The sequence below is a fragment of the Lactuca serriola genome, chromosome 8, assembly GCF_051521515.1.
Source record: "Lactuca serriola cultivar US96UC23 chromosome 8, Lser_US96UC23_V15, whole genome shotgun sequence".
Taxonomy (NCBI): Eukaryota; Viridiplantae; Streptophyta; class Magnoliopsida; order Asterales; family Asteraceae; genus Lactuca; species Lactuca serriola.
Window position 1 is genome coordinate 191,621,561 of NC_136415.1, and position 17,051 is coordinate 191,638,611.

The 17,051-nt window shown below is 44.1% G+C and overlaps 1 pseudogene; it reads left to right on the forward strand.

The window, feature by feature from the left end:
- Positions 1-14,950: 14,950 nt before the first annotated feature.
- LOC145071775 (5S ribosomal RNA) lies at positions 14,951-15,069 on the forward strand (annotated as a pseudogene).
- Positions 15,070-17,051: the final 1,982 nt, after the last annotated feature.

Consider the following 17,051-nt stretch of genomic DNA (forward strand, 5'->3'; position numbering starts at 1 on the left):
GGGTATATATATGGTCCTTAGCCAAATTTATTCATTTCTTCCATTTCCAACTAGAGAAAAGCCAAATTCTCTCACGGATCTTCAGCCTTTCGTCCCAAATCGTGATTACTTCTATCTAAGTGTATTATAGGGCTTGATATGTGTCTAATAACCTAGAAATCATATCAAAACAACAAGATCAAAGAGTTTACGGCCCAAGAGCATCTCAGACCGTAAACCCTTCTTTAAGGGACAAAAGAGTGCCCTAGTCCTTTCCTTTTGCAATGAAACTAGCCTAGACTCGTACCCTAATGTATGTAGGACTAGAAAACACCCCAAGAACACCAAGAGTAAGGTGTTCACGGCCCAAGAAGTTCTTGGACCGTGAACCCCAATCAAGAGTGCCAAAGTGTGCTTTAACCCTTCATAAGCCTTGGACACTAGCCTAGATTCATTCCTAGTTAATTTAGGGACTTGAAAACACCAAAAACACCATACCCATGAGAGATTACGGCCATAATCTCTAAGGTATTTGGTTCTAGGGCCGTGAACTCCTCAAAGGAGTTGAAAGGTGCCCTAATCGCTTCCAAGGACTAAGCCATCAAGTAGCAATACTTCTAAGGGACATATAAGACTTCAAAACACCAAATAAACTAAGGCTTAGGAGCTTACGGCCGTAAACTCAAGGTTTTACGACCGTAAACTCATTGTTGTTATGGTATTGGAGAGTAAACTCAAGAATGGGGTCCTTTGGAACCCTAAACCCACTAGCCTTGTCCTACAACAACTTAGATGCAATCCTTAGGGCTTATAACACTTATATAAGGTGTTTTTCATGTTCTAGGATGTCTTAACATTTTCAATTAGTAGTTTAAGACTAATTGGGTGCATATATGTGTGATTATATGTTAACTAGGATCTTTGGGTGTGTGCAAGTTTTCACTTGACACTTAGCAATCCTACACCGTTCAGTTCATTCAAACCACCATCTACAGGTGAGTTCATACCCCTTGAATTAACATTTTAAATGTTTCTAAATGTTTTTAAAATGCTTTAATGGGGGGAGGGAATACAGGTTTAATCATGCTAGTTATTATATCAGCTATGTGATTAATAACCAGCAAACTAAAGGATTTACTACACTTTAAGCTATTTTACCAAACAGACTTCTGTAAATGGCTTTCTAAAACGTTTTGCAAACTAACATCAAGTCATCTTTCTTAGTTGTTAAACTTTACAAAGGTTTTTACAAAACTCTGTTATACTTTGTTATCAAAGGATATACTTTTGAAATGTTTATTAAAATGACATCAAGTCATTGTTAGTTATTGTTCAAAACTTGGTTATACTTTGTTATCAAAGGATATACTTTTGAAATGTTTATTAAAATGACATCAAGTCATTGTTAGTTATTGTTCAAAACTCTTAAATGCCTGACAAAACCATTTTTCATCCTCTTGATCGAAACTATTTCTATACACTTATGTTCTTATATATATGTATTGATATGATAGATTTAATCCTTCATTTAGTTCCCACACTCTCGTGTAGCAAGGGTGTATAAACCTTCTTGGACATCAATTACCTTGTAGTAAACTATTATAGGGATAGTTAGGAGATACCAAACATTATTCCTATTACAAGGAATTACACCAGAGTCAGTTCATTCATGTGTCTATACTATACATTATATGTTACATGAATACGTCTACATAGATACGCTTACATGAATACATTTACATAAATACATTTACTTGTATACACTTGCATGGATACTTGTACCTAGAATGTAACAACGTAAATTTCAAAACAATTTTTCGCATTTTATAAAAACACAAATCATTTAACATTCATAAAAACATTAATGTTTGAAACTCAATCCATGCTATATAAAATTCCGAAGATCTGATAACATAAAGTCCCGTGTGTGTGTACTGATCAACCCGGCGCCTTCCCATAGTAATCACTAGTACCTGAAACAATAACACCAACACTGTAAGCACAAAGCTTAGTGAGTTCCCCAAAATACCACACATAACACATATTAGCCACTAGAGGCTATAACTCTGTGGGTCCGTGGACCCTACTCTGTGAACCCTCTGGTTCTAACTCTGTGAACCTTCCGGTTCCAACTCTATAAACATGCACAACATAAATCACATAGAAATAATGCAGTACAACACATAACATACATAGCATACAAATACTCAGTCACATAACTTTGGTTACCTACTCAAGGTAAAGTATAATGAGAAGACTCACCTCGTATATCTCGCTAACTCGCAAATCCCAGGAATCACTCACGCTAGATCCCCCGAGCTATAATCCTCCTATAACACAATATATCTCTAATTAACACTTTCACAATTAAGGTTGACTACCCCTATCAAGTCAACACTGGTCAACTCTGGTCAACGGTCAACTTTGACTGGACTCGGCGAGTCTATACGTGCTCACTGACTCCCTAGGATCCTCTCTTGACACGTTCAGTACTTCCCTGACTCGACGAGTTCCACCTGGCATGAATCGCGGGGCCACCACGACTCAACTCGCCGAGTCTCAAGAACAACTCGGCGAGTTCCAGCTTGACTTAGTCCGCTCGTCAACCCTCTCTAACTCTCCCTGACTCACTGAGTCAACCCTTAACTCGGCAAGACCACTCGTTGAGTGGTTATGGACAATCTTCATGCTACTCGTCGAGTCTGTTCTTCGGACTCGGCGAGTCTATGCCATGCATGAACTCAAACTCACTCCTGAGGTCAGATCCGTTCCAATAACCCATAGATCCAGTCCTTCCAAGCACATACAACACATAAAGTTACAATCTTGGTGCTCATGCAAAGGTCCAAAGGCCTTATTTGATGATGTGGTCTCTAGAATCCTATTTTAAGCTCATGGCCTCCATTAACACTCATAAAGCTCGAGGGAAAAGGGTCTCTGGACCTCTTTGGGTCCAGATCTAAAGTACCAACACAAGAAGAGGCCAATTACTCCATGGATCTTTCCACAAAGAAACCCTAACTCTAAGATTTACACCAAGGACTAAGATAGGAACGAATGGTTACCTCAAATGAAGTCTCTGAGCTCAGAAATCACTAGATTAGCACCTTCTTTGGTCTCCTCTTGCCTTGATCCTCTTCTATGAGCAAAAACACCCACAATTAGTCAAGGATCTTCCTCTTCTCTCTCACAAAACGCTCAAGGATTCTATAGGGTTCTCTCTGCGGTTGGTGGCCGCAAATGACGGCCATAAGCCCCCTTAAATAGGTCTCATACCCTGGAAATTAGGGTTTCATTAAACAGTGTGGACTCGCCGAGTCCACCTTTTGGACTCGCCGAGTCCGGACGCAAACCCGGGCCCAAATCGCGATCATACTCGGCGACTTTGAGCTCCAACTCGCCGACTCCCCTCAGAAAACACCAAAATTATAAGAATAAATAATACCTGGGAATCCGGGCTGTTAAAATTCTCCCCCACTAGAACCAGACTTCGCCCTCGAAGTCTCGCTCTGCAAATAACTTCGGATGCTGCTCACGCATCTCACGCTCCGGCTCCCAGGTCATCTCGGACCCCTTCCGATGCTGCCACTGAACCAAAACCAAGGGTACCTCCTTGTTCCTCAGAACCTTGATTTTACGATCTCTGATTGCCACTGGTCTCTCAGCATAATTCAGGCTCGCATCCACCTGAATATCCTCTAATGGAACCAATGCCGACTCATCGGCTATACACTTCCGCAGCTGCGACACATGGAAAGTGTCGTGAATCTGCCCCAACTCTGCTGGCAATTCCAAACGATAGGCTACCCGGCCTACCCTCGCGATCACTCCGAATGGACCAATATATCAGTGCCCCAACTTGCCCCTCTTCCTGAATCGAATCACTCCTTTCCAAGGAGAGACCTTCAGGAGCACAAAGTCGCCGACCTGAAACTCAAGCTCGGACCAGCGTCTGTCCGCATAACTCTTTTGAAGACTCTGAGCGGTCAACAACCTCTGCCTGACCTGCTGGATCTGCTCTGTCGTCTGAAGCACGATCTTTATATTGCCCATCATGTGCTGTCCAACCTCTCCCCAACAAATGGGGGTCATGCACCTCCTCCCATACAACAGCTCAAAGGGTGGCATACCAATGCTCGAATGATGGCTGTTGTTGTAGGAAAAATCCGCCAAGGGCAAGTACGTATCCCAAATTCCCCCGAAATCCAACACACATGCCCGAAGCATGTCCTCGAGCGTCTGAATCGTCCGCTCACTCTGCCCATCCGTCTGGGGGTGATATGCGGTACTAAAATGCAGCCTAGTACCCAACTCCTCATGAAACTTCTTCCAGAATCTGGAAGTGAAACGTACATCCCAGTCTGAGACAATCGAGATCGGCACCCCATGCCGAGATACCACTTTCCTCACGTACATCTCTACTAGCTTCTCTACGGAAGAACCCTCGCTGATAGCAAGGAAGTGATCGCTCTTCGTCAACCTGTCCACAATCACCCAAATTGCATCAACTCCCCTAGCAGTCCTTGGCAACTTGGTGATAAAATCCATGGTGATCTGTTCCCACTTCCATTTGGGAACCTCCAACGGTTGCAACTTACCATGCGGTCTCTGGTGCTCAGCCTTAACCCTACGGCAGGTCAGGCACCTCTCAACAAACCACGCAACATCCCTCTTCATATAAGGCCACCAATACTCTTTCCTCAGGTCCAGATACATCTTAGTGGCCCCCGGATGGATCGAAAATTTCGACCGATGACCCTCCTCCATCAAAATGGAACGCGTTCCTCCCATAAACGACACCCAGATACGCCCCTGGAATGTCATAAGCCCCCGACCATCGGTAACGAACTCTGAAATCAATCCAACAACTCGCTCTTTCTTCTGCATCTCGGGTTGCACAGCCTCGGCCTGTGCCCCACGAATGGCGTCCAACACTGGAGCTATCACGGTCAATCTCAAACATACATCCCGCTGCGGGGTGCTCTCCGCCCTACGGCTCAGTGCATCGGCTACCACATTAGCCTTGCCTGGGTGGAACAGGATCTCACAATCATAATCCTTGACCACGTCCAACCACCTTCTCTGATGCATATTTAGGTTGGGCTAATCCATCAAATACTTCAAACTCTTATGGTTTGTGTATATCGTACACCGAACCCCATACAGGTAGTGACGCCAAATCTTGAGGGCGAACACCACTGCCCCCAACTCTAGATCATGGGTGGGATATCTCGTCTCATGAGGCTTCAGCTACCTCGATGCATATGCTATCACATGCGCTCTCTGCATCAGCACCGCTGCCAACCCCAAGATCGATGCATCACAGTCTACCACAAAGTCCTCCATCCCTTCCGGGAGGGCTAACATCGGGGCTTCACATAACCTTTGGCGAAGCGTCTCAAAGGAGGCCTGCTGCTCGGGGCACCATGAAAAAGCGATACCCTTCCGGGTCAACCTGGTGAGCGGCACCGCGATCTTGGAGAAGTCCCTGATAAATCTGCGATAATAACCTGCCAACCCTAGGAAACTCCTGATCTCGGAGGGTGACCTCGGCACCTCCCAACTTATCACCGCCTCCACTTTGGCCGGGTCGACCAATATCCCTTTCTGGTTAACGAGATGACCTAGGAACTGGACCTCTCGCAACCAGAAATCACACTTGGAGAATTTGGCATAAAGCCTCTCCGACCTCAGAACTCTGAGGATCTACCTCAAATGCTCCTCATGCTGCTCTCTAGATCTCGAATATACCAAAATGTCATCGATGAATACAATCACTGACCGATCCAACATCGGCCTACACATTCGATTCATGAGATCCATTAACACTGCCGGGGCATTGGTGAGCCCGAAAGGAATCACCACAAACTCGTAATGCCCATAACGCGTCTTGAAAGCTGTCTTCTGGATGTCCTCATCTCGCACCCTCACCTGATGATATCCAGACCTCAAATCGATCTTGGAGAACCAAGATGCTCCCTGTAACTGATCGAACAAATCATCGATTCTCGGCGTAACGGTTCTTGACCGTCAGCTTGTTCAACTCCCGGTAATCAATGCACATCCGGTGTGAACCATCCTTCTTCTTGACAAACAGAATAGGAGCTTCCTACGGCGAGCTGCTCGGCTGAATAAACCCCTTCCCCAGCAGCTCCTGAAGCTGAGAGGATAACTCTTGCATCTCAGGAGGTGCAAGGCGATAAGGCACCTTAGCGATAGGCGCGGCTCCCGGAACCACATCGATACTGAACTCCACTTGCCTCACAGGAGGCACACCCGACAACTCCTCTGGAAATACATCCGGGAACTCACGCACTATCGGAACCTCCTCAACTGACCTCGGCCACTCGGGATCCACCCGCGTATCCATCACATACGCCACAAAACCCTTACAGCCCTACTGTAGACACTGCCTCACCCTAGCGGCCAAACAAAATGCTGATCCAAAATGTGTACCCTCGCCGTACACCGTAATAACTCCCCCACTAGGGTCTCGTATGGTCACCAGCTGTCGCTCGCAGTCGATAACCGCACCGAATCGGCTCAACCAGTCCATGCCCACAATGATGCAGACATCACCCATCGATATAGGAATCAAATCAATCGGGAACTCAACACCGAAAATCTCTAACACGCATCCATGGAGAACCTTCGTGGCATATATCACCCTCTCGTCAGCTATGGAAACTCTCAAAGGCCGACTCAATGCCTCACGACTAACACTAATATGCTGACTAAAGGCCAAAGACATAAAAGACCGACTCATACCTGAGTCAAATAACACTAAGGCAGGTACAAAATTCACAAGGAAAGTACCTACGCATAACATAATATAAGCATAATATCTCAACATCGAAATAAATACACGAAAGAATACATACCAGCCACGACATCGGGAGCAGCGCGGACCTCCTCCGCGGTCAACTGAAAGGCCCTCCCTCGTGCCCTCGGCGCCTCGGCCTTCACTGGCCGACTCTCGGTAGCTCTGATGGTGGCAGGGGCAGATCCCTGAGATGATCCTCGCAATTGCGGACACCCTGCCTTCCGGTGTCCGGTCTGGTTGCTGTGGAAGCACACTGCAAATCCCCTGGGGCAGTCCTTGGCCATATGCCCCTCCTTGCCACACTTGTAGCAAGATCCCACTCTATAGACTCCCTCATGACCCTTGCCGCACTTCCCACAAGTGCGGCCCTTCTGTCTCCCTGATTTGGGATCAGCGGGCTTGGCCCGCTTGGCTGCCAGCTGAGACTGCGTCGGTCGCCGATCCCTCCCTTGAGACTCCACCTCCTCCCTAGCCTAAGTCTCTAGCTCAATCTCCCTCTTCTGGGCATTTGCCTGAAGCTCGGCAAATGCCAGGTACGAGGAGTTCGCCACGAACTCCCGAATGTCTCGCCTCAAGATACTCAGATATTGGCTTATACGTGCCTGCTCCGTAGACACGTGCTCAGGGCAGAACATCGCCCTCTCATGGAACATCCTGGTAATCACCGTAACAGACTCAGTACCCTGCTTGAGGGTCAGAAACTCCAAGGCCAAACGCTCCCTCTCCACCTGGGAAATGTACTCATCTCGAAACATGACAGTGAACCTCTCCCAGGTCACCACCGCAAGCTCAGCAAGCGTAAAGTGCGTCGTCACAAACTTCCACCAGTCCTTCGCTCCCAAACGAAGCTGGTTCAGCGCGAACCGTACTCTCAAATGCTCAGGAGATGAGCAAGTGAAGAAACACCCCTCTATATCAGAAATCCATCTCATAGCTGCCACCGGGTCCTGGGTCCCATCAAACTCTGCCGGTTTTGTGTTGTTGAACTCCCGGAACAGCAACGCATCACCACCTTGCGGCCTCGCGGCAACAATAGTTGCGATGGATGCTGCAACAATAGCCTCAAAAAGAGCGGCATAACGCTCATCAAAGATCTCAATCAACATGGTCTTAATAGACCCGAATATCTCTAATATCTCTTCCCTGATGGCCGCAGCCACCTCCTCATGGATGATCCGGCGGATCTCCTCATCACTGGTCCCACTGCTCTCAGGCATAAGATGCGTCCTCACCATGATCTACCTCTGAAATACAACATACGATAAATTAGAATCCATTCGAGCGTACTCACACATGACAACTCATTCCTCCCAGATCCTTGGTAATCCAAAGATTCGTACTTGGGCTGTACTCCGCTCCGGTGCTTTTAGTAGTACGGGCCCAATACTACTGTCCGCACCGTATCAGAATACACCCCAAGCCCTCCTCTTCGGATCCCAATTTCCAAGTACTCTATCATGCATAATCCATTCTCTAATAGATCTCTCATAAGCCCCTCGTCGCTACCTACTCACTCTCAAGCATCTCATAGCAGCTCACTTCTTCCTAGGCTAAGGCATCACAAATCAGGCCTCTCTAGTCCTAATAGGAGTACCTAACCTACTCTAGCATGAGAATACATCATATCAATATCAATATCACATAACATGAGGGTATTTTGGGAAATCACCGTTCGGGCGCGGACCGATCGTACACACAACTCTGCTCTGCATTTTTCCAAAAATCTTTTACTCTTTTTGAAAATACCTCTCAAATCCTCAGTTTGAGTTCAAATACGCCCGAAGGTGTACTCGAATCCCTCAAACCAAGGCTCTGATACCAACTTGTAACAACGTAAATTTCAAAACAATTTTTCGCATTTTATAAAAACACAAATCATTTAACATTCATAAAAACATTAATGCTTGAAACTCAATCCATGCTATATAAAATTCCCAGTATCTGATAACATAAAGTCCCGTGTGTGTACTGATCAAGCCGGCGCCTTCCCACGGTCATCATTAGTACCTAAAACAATAACACCAACACTATAAGCACAAAGCTTAGTGAGTTCCCCAAAATACCACACATAACACATATTAGCCACTCGAGGCTATAACTCTATGGGTCCGTGGACCCTACTCTGTGAACCCTCTGGTTCTAACTCTGTGAACCTTCCGGTTCCAACTCTATAAAAATGCACAGCATAAATCACATAGAAATAATGCAGTACAACACATAACATACATAGCATACAAATACTCTGTCACATAACTCTGGTTACCTACTCAAGGTAAAGTATAGTCAGAAGACTCACCTCGTATATCTCGCTAACTCACAAATCCCAGGAATCACTTGCGCTCGATCCCCCGAGCTATAATCCTCCTATAACACAATATATCTCTAATTAACACTTTCACAACTAAGGTTGACTACCCCTATCAAGTCAACACTGGTCAACTCTGGTCAACGGTCAACTTTGACCGGACTCGGCAAGTGCATTAGAGCGACTCGGTGAGTCTATACGTGCTCACTGACTCCCTAGGATCCTCTCTTGACACGTTCAGTACTTCCCTGACTCGATGAGTTTCACCTGGCATGAATCGCGGGGCCACCACGACTCAACTCGCCGAGTCTCAAGAACAACTCGGCGAGTTCCAGCTTGACTCAGTCCGCTCGTCAACCCTCTCTGACTCTCCCTGACTCACTGTGTCAACCCTTAACTCGGCAAGACCACTCGCTGAGTGGTTATGGACAATCTTCATGCTACTCACCGAGTCTATTCTTTGGACTCGGCGAGTCTATGCCATGCATGAACTCAAACTCACTCCTGAGGTCAGATCCGTTCCAATAACCCATAGATCCAGTCCTTCCAAGCACATACATCACGTAAAGTTACAATCTTGGTGCTCATGCAAAGGTCCAAAGGCCTTATTTGATGATGTGGTCTCTAGAATGCTATTTTAAGCTCATGGCCTCCATTAACACTCATAAAGCTTGAGGGAAAAGGGTCTCTGGACCTCTTTGGGTCCAGATCTAAAGTACCAACACAAGAAGAGGCCAATTACTCCATGGATCTTTCCACAAAGAAACCCTAACTCTAATATTTACACCAAGGGCTGAGATAGGAACGAATGGTTACCTCAAATGAAGTCTCTGAGCTCAGAAATCACTAGATTAGCACCTTCTTTGGTTTCCTCTTGCCTTGATCCTCTTCTATGAGCAAAAACACCCACAATTAGTCAAGGATCTTCCTCTTCTCTCTCACAAAACGCTCAAGGATTCTATAGGGTTCTCTCTGGGGTTGGTGGCCGCAACTGACGGCCCTAAGCCCCCTTAAATAGGTCTCACACCCTGAAAATTAGGGTTTCATTAAACAGCGTGGACTCGCCGAGTCCACCTTTTGGACTCGCCGAGTCCACCTTTTGGACTCGCCGAGTCCGGACGCGAACCCGGGCCCAAACCGCGACCATACTCGGCGAGTTTGAGCTCCAGCTCGCCGAGTCCCCTAACAAAACACCAAAATTATACGAATAAATAATACCTGGGAATCCGGGTTGTTACATAGAATCTATATGATGAGTTACTAGTACATATCATACATGTAAATTAGTTCTGCCTATCCTAGTTCAATAGGATGACTAGACGGGACTAATCATTCCGGCACCCACCTGTTAGCAACAGAGGTAATGAACATCCACGGATGCCTACGGTTGATACTTACATTAGGGGTACCTTTACAGGACTAACCATTCCTACACCCTGCTGTTAGATACAGAGGATAATGAACATCTACGGATGCCTATGGTTAATACTTATATTAGGAGTACCTTTACGGGACTAACCATTCCTTAAACCTGCTGCCAGCTACAAACGAAAATGAATAATCTACGGATGTTCAAGGTTAATACCTTTTCGGCAGTCGCGATGTCGAGTTGATCCTAATACAAAAGGACAACACTTACATGGCTATATTTTTCCTATTACTTTTATTTTGTGATACATTCACATAAACGACGAGGTAGACGTTATTTTGTTAATAGTAGTTATAGAGGGGAAAACCATCTTTGTTATAGCAAAACATTTGAGTCTTGGTAGAAGACTACTTTCCATACATTTGAGTCTTGGTAGAAGACTACTTTCCATACATTTGAGTCTTGGAAGAAGACTACTTTCGATACATTTGAGTCTTGGTAGAAGACTACTTTCCATACATTTGAGTCTTGGTAGAAGGCTACTCTTTATACTAATAAAAATCATAGGGATTTGCTAGGGTATTCAAAAGCTTTCAATTGCTTTCAAACAATTCATACTTATACAGTCTTTTTCCAAAGGTTTACAAGTCATTACTTTACAGTTTTACAAATCAAAGACACATTAATACTTATGAATTCACCAACTTTTTGGCTAATACTCACTTTCAAAATAACTTGTATTCTCAGGTCACAAATAGACAGGTGCGACGACCAGGTTTTGTGAAGACGGAGAAATCAAGACTCCTGTTTGATTTTGATTATTCATTATGTTGTCTTATATTATGAAAGAACACTTGTAACTAAAATTATACTATTAATGCAATGGATGATGTTGTTTCTTGTTTACTACTTTGCATTGTTATGATACATTACATGATGTCCTCTGCCCCAGAACGTTTCCGCCGTTCTCGGTTTTGGGGTGTGACAGATTGGTATCAGAGCATTGTTTATAGTGAATACAGTATATCAACCCGTAAAAGATATACTAACTATAAATACATTGGGATTAAAATACTTTGACCAAGAGTTATACTTTAAATAATAAAATATTTAATTAAGTATACGTACCTGCATTCATACTAAAATCAGTGTCTTTAGGACAATACAAAAGAATTACGATTGTTGAGCAACACAAGTGGACTTAGAGACATATAGTCAAAACTGGGAAGATATAGCCTGATCAACTATATTATCTAAGGGTTGACTAGCATGTGCCTAAGTGTAGTTGTGTGGTTGCAACAAGTCTACAATTTTACCAACAATACCACAATGAGAACAATAGAATATAAACCTAAAATACTATAGGGGTATTTGGTGTTACTATAAGTACTTTATACGTGAGAACTAAAAAGGATATTCAGTACTAAGTTGATAGTTGCTAAGTGGATACACTAAGGCTATATGTAACTAGGATGTTATAGACTTAGAATCTGTGAAAATTTTGCTTTACCCCTATTCTTTGTGAATTTGGAGTTAAGGTCACTTATTCAAAGCCCTATCCTGTTGTGATTACATATGACTGGTAGGCACTTTACAAATAGCGATGTAACTAATGAAGATTTTCTAATAATTATCTAGATAGTTCGTCTAATAATTATTTCCTTACCCCCAATTCTCGCGTAGATAACATGGCTGGACTCCATCCCCAAGGCAAGTCGTACCTTCCGAACGAAGTCATTGCTGGATGGTTTGGAGAAGAACCAAAGAATGATCATCCGATTCCTTTGAATGATCACCACGATGAAGACCTCACAGACGATGGTAACTCCGAACCCAAGGTTGAGAACCTACCATAGGAAGCTCCCTTTCCAAATCCTAAGCCTCGTCCGGCTTTTCATGGCCCGACGCCTCATTGGGTGGAATGCTTGGAAACATGGAGCCAAGGACAGGATCATCACATGCCATTTAATGGAGACCGAAGCTTTTATGATCTGAGCAATGGGAGCTCAGCAGACAGAATCTTGCCAATCCTGGTCCACAGAGTGGCCCGAAATGAGATTCAAGGCAGGACAGCCCTACATCAGATCACAGAAGTTGTCGCCAATGCGAGAATGCATACCCTTTGCATCATTCGTCTGGAAGATGCTCGTGAGAGATCTGAAAGAGACCATGAAACCCTGCTTCAAGCACTGGCTGAATCACAAGCCGAAGTCATAGAACTCCAAGTATGCCAAAGGGTGTACGAAAGACACCTGCTTGATATGGAACGTCAACTGGCTGAGCTAAGAGTTCACCAGAAGGATGATCATCACCAGTAGGAGAGACTTTACTTTCCTTCTTGTTTTAAAGAACCGTGTTCCTTTCTATGTCCTATGTGGCATTTTCTATGAAACTGCCTTGTACTGTAGGTACTTTTAGTTAGGCCTTTATGCAGCCAAAACTTTTGCTACTCCGGTTATGATGTAAGACCTTCTTCAAGGTCAAATTTCCTTGAACTTATTACATCTTAAACATCGATGATGTTGACAGTCGGCTAACTTCCGTGTCACGCATTTGTTCAAATACTCTCATCATACTCTCATTGGAGTCTATCTGAAACATGCTTTAGTCAAGTCATTTGGACTATAGTAATTTAACTCCGGGGACAGCTCCAAGTCTCTTATTAGTGGTTGGATCATGATATTCACCAACCAACGATACCTCAGCTTGAACGAAAAACGTCTTGAGACCATTGTACGAGCTTACTTCCACTCTTTGCTAGGACTGCATCATAGGGATGTAGGTCAAACCTTCGTGAACATACTTCCATTCCGTACTAGGACTACGTCATAGGGATGTAGGTCAAACCTTAGAGAACATACTTCTATTCTTTACATGAGCGATCGAACTACGTCTAGGTTCAACCATACTCGCTCACAAATTCATTTTCTTTCCGTGAAATAGAATCATGTCGGTAATGAAAAACGATCAACCCATCAACCAAACACCAACTCTTCAGATTGATGCAGCTACCTTTCAAGCTGCAGTCTAGGCTGTCGTGTCAGCTATTCTGACCCACCTTAACGCTAACAACGCGAATGTTAGCGGGATTATTAACAACAATTCCAATCCAGGTAACAATCAAGTACCTCAACGGGCAACAAACTACCACGACACCCCGAGTCCCAAGACCAAGAGTACCAAGCAGAAGTGTTGGGCTAAATATAAGGACAAATCGCTTGGAAGGGCGAACAAGAAACAACCACCAGTAACGACCTTCACAGCCACGACATATGTACCTCCTACTACCATCCCTTCGGGTATCCCAATTGCCCCTAACCTAGCCAGGCAGTATGCTGGAAACTTGCCAAAGTATAATAAGTGCAGCTTCAATCATTTAGGAGGATGCCGTCTACCGCACTACTTTAACTACAACAAGGACGGGCATAGTACCCGCTGCTGCAGGATTCGGATCCAACACATTACTTCAACCACCAATGTCGAAACCTCTCGGATATGCCATCTATGTGGCATAATAGGAAACTTCAAGAGGGACTGCCCATCAGGGCAGAACGACGATGGAACAGGAGGAGTTTGACCTCAGAATGGAAGGAGGCAACGAAGGACCCTACTATAGTATAGGTTCACTTCCAGTCATCAGTATTTTGTATGCATTTAAAACATGTTTAAAGCTAGTGCAACTTGAGTCTTATCTTTTGTGGGATCCTATCAGTTAAGGGACCCTCGTGCTGCGTATACTTGTCTTTTGTAGTATACTTTGTTCACAGCAGTAATCCTATAGTTACTCTAAAAGTATTATAACTCTGTTAAAAGTTGCACCGTTGTGTTTTGTCGGTAACGCCTTATGTTCAAATCTAATGTCTTTAGTTTCCATATGATTCCGACTTTATCATACGACTCGAGTCAATTCGATCCTCAAAATATCAGTCACATGCGCACATCTCTTTCTCCAAGATCGTCTTTCTAGCGAAGCTGTCAGTCAGAACATCGAAGTACCACTCATACAGTACGTCGAGTTTAATCCAAAGATTCATACGGTTGATCTATCACTGAAGAATGTATACATTGGGTTGGTATATAATCAAGGTTCTACAGGTTTAGAATTGATGATTCCACTTTAACTTCTTTTCCTCGTTGGGATGTGAGCTTAAAGAAGAATCAATTATTCAACTACCTTTTCAATCTTAATTATATACGACTTGTATACACAAGATTGCGATTGATGAACCATGTATGACGTCTAATATGAACTTCAGGACGGAGAACTGCCCGAGACTACGAGTGAACGCATCGTCGTGCGAACAAACTTAGGACCCAATGCGACTCCTGTAAACCGATCGCCCTACGCCCTCACACCAGCGGAGATACAAGAACTGTTCGGACAACTTAACAACTACTCAACAATAGAATGATAAGACCAAGCTACTCACCTTTGAGAGCTCAAGTCTTATTCTTCAAGAAGATAGACTTCAGTAGGTGCAATCATAACAGAACTAATGCACCGGACCCCATCAGAACTCCGCAGTTAAGCGTGCTTGGGCGAGGGTAATACTAGGATGGGTGATACCCTGGGAAGTCCTCGTGGTGCATACCTTGACGGAACTTCCATTAGAAATTATTACCTTCTGCCACACATAGATGAATTGGTTGACCCACCGCAAGGAACTATTTACTTTTCAGAAATAGGTCTGAGGTCCGAACCTCATCAGTTACGATTTTTTATGGAGGATGTCCCGAAGACAACCTTCCAAACTCGATGCGGACACTACGAGTCCGTAGTGATACCTCTCGGATAGGACTAATACACCCGTAATATTCATGAACTTAATGAATAGGGTATGCCATTCTTACTTGGATCAGTTCGTCATTGTCCTTATCAATGACTTACTTATCTACTCTCGTAGTAAGAAGGAAATCATAAAGAGCATCTACAACAAACCTTGGAAACATTACGATCAGAGGAGCTTTACGCGAAGTTCTCTAAAATGCGAGTTTTAGATTTGCAGAGTCGAATTCCTAGGACACATTACCAGCAATGTGGGAATTCTTGAGGACTCTTCCAAAAAAATCAAAACCGCTGAGAATTTATCAACACCGAGGATGCCGACAGGAATTCGCCAAATTTTAGGTCTCGCTGACCTATTGTCGCGAGTTCATTAAGAACTCCTTGCGGATTATGAAAACTCTTATGACTTTGACTCAGAAGGGAGTGACCCTTGATTGGAAAGACAAGCAAGAGGAAGAAAACCTTGGAATTTCAAGTGAGAGGCCAAATCGATTTGGAAATCTCACTCTGGGAAGGCTTGATACGCTTCGGAAAGTGTGGTAAGCCAAATCCAGAATAGTTAGGACCTCCGAGATTCTTGCCAGAATCGGTCCTGCAACTCACAAACCCAACTTACACCACAAACTCAGTAACGTACATTTTACACTTCACGTCTCGAACTTGAAACTCTACCTTTCCGTTAGGACTCTCGTAAGTCTACTCAACGAGATCAAGATCAAAGAGATCCTCGCCTTCGTGGAAGAACTGTAGTGACCCTCGACCGAGTGGTCAAGCGGACCAAGCAAACACCGTCTCCCATTAGTGAAGGTTCGTTGGAATACCAATCAAGGACCCGGTTTCACTTATGAGCACGAGAACAAATTGATTAGGAAGTTTTCCCACCTCCTTGCTTGATTATTCATGCCTACCCCTTTACCTAAATTCTAATTTTGGGACGAAATTTCCTCTAACGGGGGGATGATGTGACAACCCGAAATTTCCATTCTATACAATATATCAAGTCAATAGAAGTCAGAACAGTTACTGTTAACTTTCAGGCGATTTGGAATAAGTTTGAACACTTTATGATTAACACATTAGGGGATGCCAGGAGAGGGGATGTTCTTAGGGTTATTATGCAACAATGACATTTCATACTCCAAGAAATTGGAATTATACGACCCGATTATGGAGTTTGCGGTCCAAAACCCTACGGGTATATATATGGTCCTTAGCCATATTTATTCATTTGTTCCATTTCCAACTAGAGAAAAGCCAAATTCTCTCACGGATCTTCAGCCTTTCGTCCCAAATCGTGAGTACTTCTATCTAAGTGTATTATAGGGCTTGATATGTGTCTAATAACCTAGAAATCATATCAAAACAACAAGATCAAAGAGTTTACAGCCCAAGAACATCTTGGACCGTAAACCCTTCTTTAAGGGACAAAAGAGTGCCCTAGTCCTTTCCTTTTGCAATGAAACTAGCCTAGACTCGTACCCTAATGTATGTAGGACTAGAAAACACCCCAAGAACACCAAGAGTAAGGTGTTCACGGCCCAAGAAGTTCTTGGACCGTGAACCCCAATCAAGAGTGCCAAAATGTGTTTTCACCCTTCATAAGCCTTGGACACTAGCCTAGATTCATTCCTAGTTAAGTTAGGGACTTGAAAACACCAAAAACACCATACCCATGAGAGATTACGGCCGTAATCTCTAAGGTATTTGGTTCTAGGGCCATGAACTCCTCAAAGGAGTTGAAAGGTGCCCTAATCGCTTCCAAGGACTAAGCCATCAAGTAGCAATACTT